The sequence below is a fragment of the Hevea brasiliensis genome, chromosome 12 (assembly GCF_030052815.1).
Source record: "Hevea brasiliensis isolate MT/VB/25A 57/8 chromosome 12, ASM3005281v1, whole genome shotgun sequence".
NCBI classification, from domain to species: domain Eukaryota; kingdom Viridiplantae; phylum Streptophyta; class Magnoliopsida; order Malpighiales; family Euphorbiaceae; genus Hevea; species Hevea brasiliensis.
The window spans coordinates 57,886,965-57,893,980 of record NC_079504.1 but is presented as its reverse complement, the minus strand read 5'-3'; the positions used below and the strand labels follow the sequence as shown (position 1 = coordinate 57,893,980).

Sequence of the window (7,016 nt, the reverse complement as noted above, 5' to 3'; positions counted from 1 at the left end):
ATTCGTTGTGCACAAACCTCCGATATTTGTCTCCTGGTCCGGACTCGGTGTTTCCTTCTCTTTTCTGAGTCTTTAGTAATCGAGAAACACAATTTGAAGTGTTTGATACTAAATTATATTGTCTCTAACGATAATGTTTGGTAAATAATGCACTGAACTCAATTTTTCACTTAATCACCTAATATACCGACCCTCGTTGCATTTTAGGTAAATTAGGTTTTAGTGCCGTTAATATGTCACATTCGATAGGGTTTTAGGTTTGGTATGTTTTACCAAAGTCATTTCCTTGCTTAGTGCATTTTAATGCAAATTCTTTGGATTAGGGACACTGGTTTGACCTAAACGTACGATATAGTTACCTCTGTTTTATGGTCTCGGTCTAAACTACAAACTTGTAGATCTAGGTCTTATTGCACGCGGGGCAAAATTTCAGGTCAATCCGAGTTAAGTAGACCGAGTTATGGTCATTATACTATTGCTGGTCAAATGGTACCATTTTAGGTCAATTTTAGGTCAAATTGGTCAATTCTGGTTCGGCCAGTTTTTGGACCCGAACTTGTGCAAGCTTTTTGACTTACTTATGGTCATTTCTGGGCTTTGGTGTCTTCATACGACTTGTAGGTATGGGTATTAACTATTCATGGTTAAAATTTCAAGTCAATTGGACCTGTTTTGAGTGAGTTATGGCCTAAACACTCACTGCTGCCCAATTGGTCATTTTTCAGGTCCTAATTGCACCTAATCCGAATTGGTCATTTTCTTAGGTCACCTTGCAAGCAGAATTTTGGTATGGTTTCTCAATGAAAGTTGGCACATTTTGTGCCTAGTTTCACCTCAAATTGGTCTCATACCAATTGAGGTTACACATTTAAGGTTATAGGCTAAAATGTACACTGCCCTCACTATGCCTTTCACACCCCACTTCAAACACACATTTAACTTGCAAAGTTTACTTCCATACCCTACCAATCTGTTTTGGTACATTACCAAAAGCATTATCTACTTTACATTAACATTATTTTGGGCAGATTACCATTACCCTCAACACACCAAATATCATTCACAATTACAATTTCTAATTACCATTACAAACACACCTAACCATTACAAATTTTACATACACTTTACAATATCAATCTACATACATCTCATCAACCTTCTAGGTCAATATTCTGCCCACACTTCCTTCAATATATACCATTACTCAAGCGTCCCCAAGCTGCCGCAAACCATTCTTCAACATCAAAGTGCCATCCAATTTACCAATTCCCATCCAAGTGCATAAATCACCATATAAACATGAAATAATTCACTAGGTTACTAATTCATCATGATCAACACCATTTCTCATCAATTATATGCACAAATATCTCATCAAAAACGTGACTCATGGCTGTCCAAAATGAAAACAACAATAACCCTTCAAACTCAAAATTTTCCTTCACCAAACCAACACCCATAACATGAACATAAACTTTAACAAAGAAATTCTCAAAAATGCAAACTTACCTTTAATTGTAACTTGCTAAACCTTCACCAAACTTCTCAAAATTGGTATCAATATCTTCCTTGTGATGTGTAGACCATTTTTCATAAAGCTACTTAAGGGATTGGAGTTGAAATGGAGGGAGGAAATCAAGCTCAAAACCAAACGGCAATGGAGGTTTCAAGGTTCTTCATTTCGGCAATTTTGAGAGGACTTGAGGAAGATGAGATTTCAGGTGGTTAGTGGACCTACATCAGCCATATTTCATGTTTAATTAATCCTATAGTGGTCCACTAACTAAAATTAAATCATATTATAAGTTAACTTTCACTTATTCCACATTTAACCTTTAATTTCTACTATTTACTTTAGGTACCACCAATTTAATTTTTCATTTCATTTTCTAAGTGTAATATTATTTATTTTTAATGGACATTTAGGTCAAAAGACACTTTGGGATGTCTAATGACCATAATGCCCTGTTCAAGATTCGTTCGATTTTTCGGTAACACCGTATTTTGTCCTGCTTTTCGATTTCTCACTTTTCTTTGTACTAATTATTTAATTTTTCTCTAATCTTTCTAATGAGATTTATACTTCAATAAGGGTCTATTTATGTCCTAAAAATGTTTTCAGTGGTTCCATGATCCAGTAGCTAGTCAACGGTCCACGCCGTGACTTCCCAGTCTGATCACCATCGCTAGGTTTCCTCACTTACTCGGTTACATTTCTTTGCTATGATTTTTCCTTTGTTTTTCTTGTACTTTCTTTTCTTGTATTTCATTATTTTATGTCTCCTCACTCATATTGAAGTGTAGTTCTAAGCATCCTAGTTGTCCAGGACAACATCGGTCATAGTCTGTGAGCACTCTACGAACTTAGGGTGTTACAATTCTCCCCCTTAAATAAATTTCGTCTCAAATTATACACAATAGCCAACTTACAATAGAAATACTTTTATTTTCTACAGTCTATATGGTAGTAATTCTTTTACCAAACAAAAACAATGTTTAATTTGCTTGGATAACCCCAATCTCCTCTTACTATTATGTTGTCTAATATTTCTCCACGTTCCTTCTTGAATGACCCTTGAGGTCATGTTAGAATCATTCATCAGGCATTGGTCCTCTGACCATTCTAGTCCATAGTCTTCCTCACATTCGGAATATTTCTTTGTTATATATGAATCAACTGTTCAAATCTCTACTTCCATAACTCTTTTTATCTGTCAATATTCTATAACTTATTTCCTTTTGTACTGAACTATAACCTTTCGACATTCTAATTTTTGAGTTTTAGATCCCTAAGTAGGATTTTCAACTTATTTCTAACAATTAAATTCTGTCCTGGCATAACTATACAAAAAACAGATGCCATTGGCAACTATTCTCATCTAGGTGTACTATCGGGTAGTATGTAGCTCTACACAATAATCTCAAGTTAGTACTGAAATCTGCAGCTTACCCAATAGATCAAACTTTCCTATCTTTTATCCTTTTCGAATTCACTGATATCCAAACTTATTCTGATTACAATATCCATTAACAATTACTAACAGTAACATCTCTGCCTTCATCTAGAGCAATTCTATTTCTGTAACTTACTTTTATGTCCTCTTGCCTCACATTAAGTAGGCTCGCCAATTAGCTTATAATTTTATGGTGTGTCAGCAAATACTTTTCGCCGATAAACTCTTCCAAAACTAATTTCACTTGTTATCACAATCCTTATCCTAAAGGACTAATCACTAATGCATCAAAATTTATTTCTCGACCTCTGTCCTAGCGGACTTGTTACTAGCACCTCAAAGTCCATTTTTGTACATGGAGCAAAGAATGCAATCAATGATGCTAGCACACACATAAGAATGGGTAGAACCCGGATCGATTAACACAAACACATCCCGGTTAAAAGTTGAGAAGGTACAGCCACGACATCGATGTCTCGGCCACTTCTCTGCGTCTCATGGCATAGACTGATCGGAGCACTATCTTGCTCTGAATGTTTTATCGTGCCTTGGCTGTCTCACTGGCTACCTCTACCCCGCCTCTACCTCTGCTAGGTGGTTGTGAGCTTCTAGTGACAGGGCTCGAATCGACCTTCCGCAGTAGTAGGAGGGGTCCAACTCTGCGACATCGGTGCGGTCCTTGGCAAAGTGTCCCATGCCTCCACGCTTATAACAGCTCCAATAGCCTTATAGCATATCCCACCATGATATCTTCCACAATTTTCACATTGGCGGAATGGTAGGAACCTCCTACTATCTTGACCGGATAAAGGAGGTTTCATCCCCGAATGTCCTCCCCTACTGACTTCTTGCCACCTCTGTTGTGTCCTCATAGTTCTTCCTCTTTCCAAGAGGGACCACCGAACTCTGTTCTACCGACTTTCCCTCTTCATCTGTCTTCTCCGATCTCTTTTTCTCAGAGTAGTCTCAAACTCAACTCTTTCCAACTCTAGGGCTTGAGAAACAAGTTCGAGAAGTTAGTGTGTTTGAAGCCGAGCACTTGTACTGACATCTGGGCTTCAAGCCGTTTCAAACCTCTTGCATCTCTCTCGCTGGTAGCAAGCAAACTTATCGCGTAGTGGCTAAGGCGGAGAATTCTCTTTCATACTCACCACCGATCCGCCTGCTTTCAAACTTAGGAATTCTTGCGCTTCGGTCTACATAAGCATCGGGGACATATTTCGCTGAATTCCCGAGGAAGTCATTCCATGTTAGCACTGCAGCTCTACTGCATCGTGGGAATGGTTTTCCACCACCATAAGCATCCCTTGTAACAAAGATACGGAGTATTCAAGTCCGAGCTCCTCTGTACAATGAAGTTTCTTGAACACCCTATCCATCCTCTCTAACCACTGTTCAGCCTCTAGAGGATCTGCTGTCCCCTTGAACTCTGTAGCCCCATATTTCATCAATTTATCATAGTGCCTCATAGGAGACTGTGGTTGTACCACCGTGTCTGCATTGGGACTTGAGTAGGTGCATTATCACCATTTGTTGGAATATTGCAGCCATCTCACGAGCGAATCGAGCAGAAATCGCAGATGCAGGGGCTGGTGTCACTGAACCACTAACATTATGTAAGCACGGGCATCCCCTTGCACCTCGGCCTCTATAGATCGATCGATGAACGATCACCCTCTTCCATATTCAATGCGAGGATCTTAGCTTTCTGAACAATAACACAAGGATATTTACTCGTTAGTGCATATTTATCTTCAGAATGTCTTGTATGTATCAACAATGATATTGACGGCGCTTGTACTATGAAGAAAGAACATTCAAATAACAGTGAAAACAGAATTTAAAAACTGTGCTCGATACCACTAAAACATGTCACACCCTACCCTCTGTAAGGCATAACATGATCTCGTAGTATACCTAATGAATTACCAACTCCGTCATCGATAACCCATTAAATACACTACAAGGGATTTTAAAACTTTTCTTACTTCTTTTGCAGTGGTGAGCACTATTTACAGTGTGTTAAAGACTTTGGTGAATCAAGTGAAATAACTAACTCATTTGGTTTATTTGGAATTTCAGAAAATTTTGGCAGAGTGCCATCGTATTTTGGATAAAACAGTTCTTGTAAAACCTGTAAAAAAGCACTTCAATAATTTTCCAAATCTCAACTCCACATTTTTCTCAACACAATATATTTCTCAACACAACAATTTATCAACTCAATTTCATAGAAATTTTTCAAAGTCTGAGATAAGGAAATATAATACAGCTTTTACAAGTCGAAACAGCTCATAATTATTTTACAACTTCAAGGTACAATTTGAATTTACAACTGCTCAAAACCAAAAACAATATGTACATACAGTGTCATACATTACAGTACAAAATGCCACATGTGGTATACTCACTATACCCAAAAATCTCTCGCTGGCGGTATTAGCAGCCTAGTCTGCTGCCCTGTCTGTCTCTCTACCTGCGATAAAGAATAAAGCTATCATTTGAGACAATGTCTCAGTGGTGCACAACATTAACCAAATACAATTTCAAATCACAATTCATAAGTCATTTAAATAGTGGATACTTAAAATCATAGTTAAATTCAAGACAATAAATGTCAACAAGAATTTAAACTCCATTTGTCAATATCACAATAATTTTCAATAAGTCAGATCATGGTTGAATTCAATAGACAGTATATGTCAACAAGAGTTTAAATCAATTTCACAATCTCACAATACATAATAATGCAATTTAGTCGAATAATTTAAGAATACAGTGTTGCCAATTCATTCACAACTTAAGCCATGACACAATTTTCCGATCAATGCCGCGTTGTACACCACGACAAAGCAATCACAACCTCACTAATCGAAATCAATGAGGAAGGGGAGCTAGCTATATAATGAGTACTCATCCGATCACCTCAACTGGTAAACCAGAGAGGGAGAAAAATAAACGATCACGACTCCATAAATGGAGAAGGAAATAAACGATCACAACCCCATAATTGGAGAAGGAATGATACGATACTGTCATGCTAAGTGTGAACACAAAATCAATTCCAAACATTTTATTCAAATGATTCGTGAGAATCCAATAAATTTCCAAAGTCATAATTTCATTCACAAAATGGCAACACAATTCATAATTAACTTCGATTTTCACAAATCACACTAAACTAATTTTCCCACAATTTCAAACCATTTACAATGCTTTTAAGCAATAAGTATCCATCAATATCATTCAAACAATTTCTCACAGTTTCAAATCATTTACAATGCTTTTCAAGCAATAAATACCCATTCAAAGACATTTCCACAATTTAAAACAATAATGTACAAATAGTCAATATTTATTTCAATTGAAAAATTCAAAAGAAATATTTGTTGTGCACAAACCTCTGATGACTGTCTCCCTGGTCTGGACTCAGTGTTTCCTTCTCTTTTCCTGAGTCTTTAGTAACTGAGAAACACAATTTGAAGTGTTTCAGTACTAAATTAAATTGTCTCTAACGATAATGTTTGGTAAATAATGCACTGAACTCAATTTTTCACTTAATCACCTAATATACCGACTCGCTATGCTTTAGGTAAATTAGGTTTTAGTGTCGTTAATATGTCACATTCGATAGGGTTTTAGGTTTGGTATGTTTTACCAAAGTCATTTCCTTGCTTAGTGCATTTTAATGCAAATTCTCGGATTCCGACACCGGTTTGACCTAACCGACGATCTAGTTCCTCGGTTTTCGGTCTCGGTCGAAACTACAAACTTGTAGATCTAGGTCTTATTGCACGCGGGCAAAATTTCAGGTCAATCCGAGTTAAGTAGACCGAGTTATGGTCATTATACTATTGCTGGTCAAATGGTACCATTTTAGGTCAATTTTAGGTCAAATTGGTCAATTCTGGTTCGGCCAGTTTTTGGACCCGAACTTGTGCAAGCTTTTTGACTTGCTTATGGTCATTTCTGGGCTTTGGTGTCTTCATACGACTTGTAGGTATGGGTCTTAACTATTCATGGTTAAAATTTCAGGTCAATTGGACTTGTTTTGAGTGAGTT

General features: G+C 37.1%; 1 long non-coding RNA gene across 1 annotated transcript; it reads right to left on the bottom strand.

The window, feature by feature from the left end:
• Window positions 1-5,167: 5,167 nt before the first annotated feature.
• LOC131171266 (uncharacterized) lies at window positions 5,168-6,454 on the bottom strand. Its single transcript, XR_009141833.1, has 2 exons — window positions 6,356-6,454; window positions 5,168-5,430 (listed from the first exon to the last, which is right to left on the bottom strand). It is a non-coding gene; the product is annotated as an uncharacterized LOC131171266 (long non-coding RNA).
• Window positions 6,455-7,016: the final 562 nt, after the last annotated feature.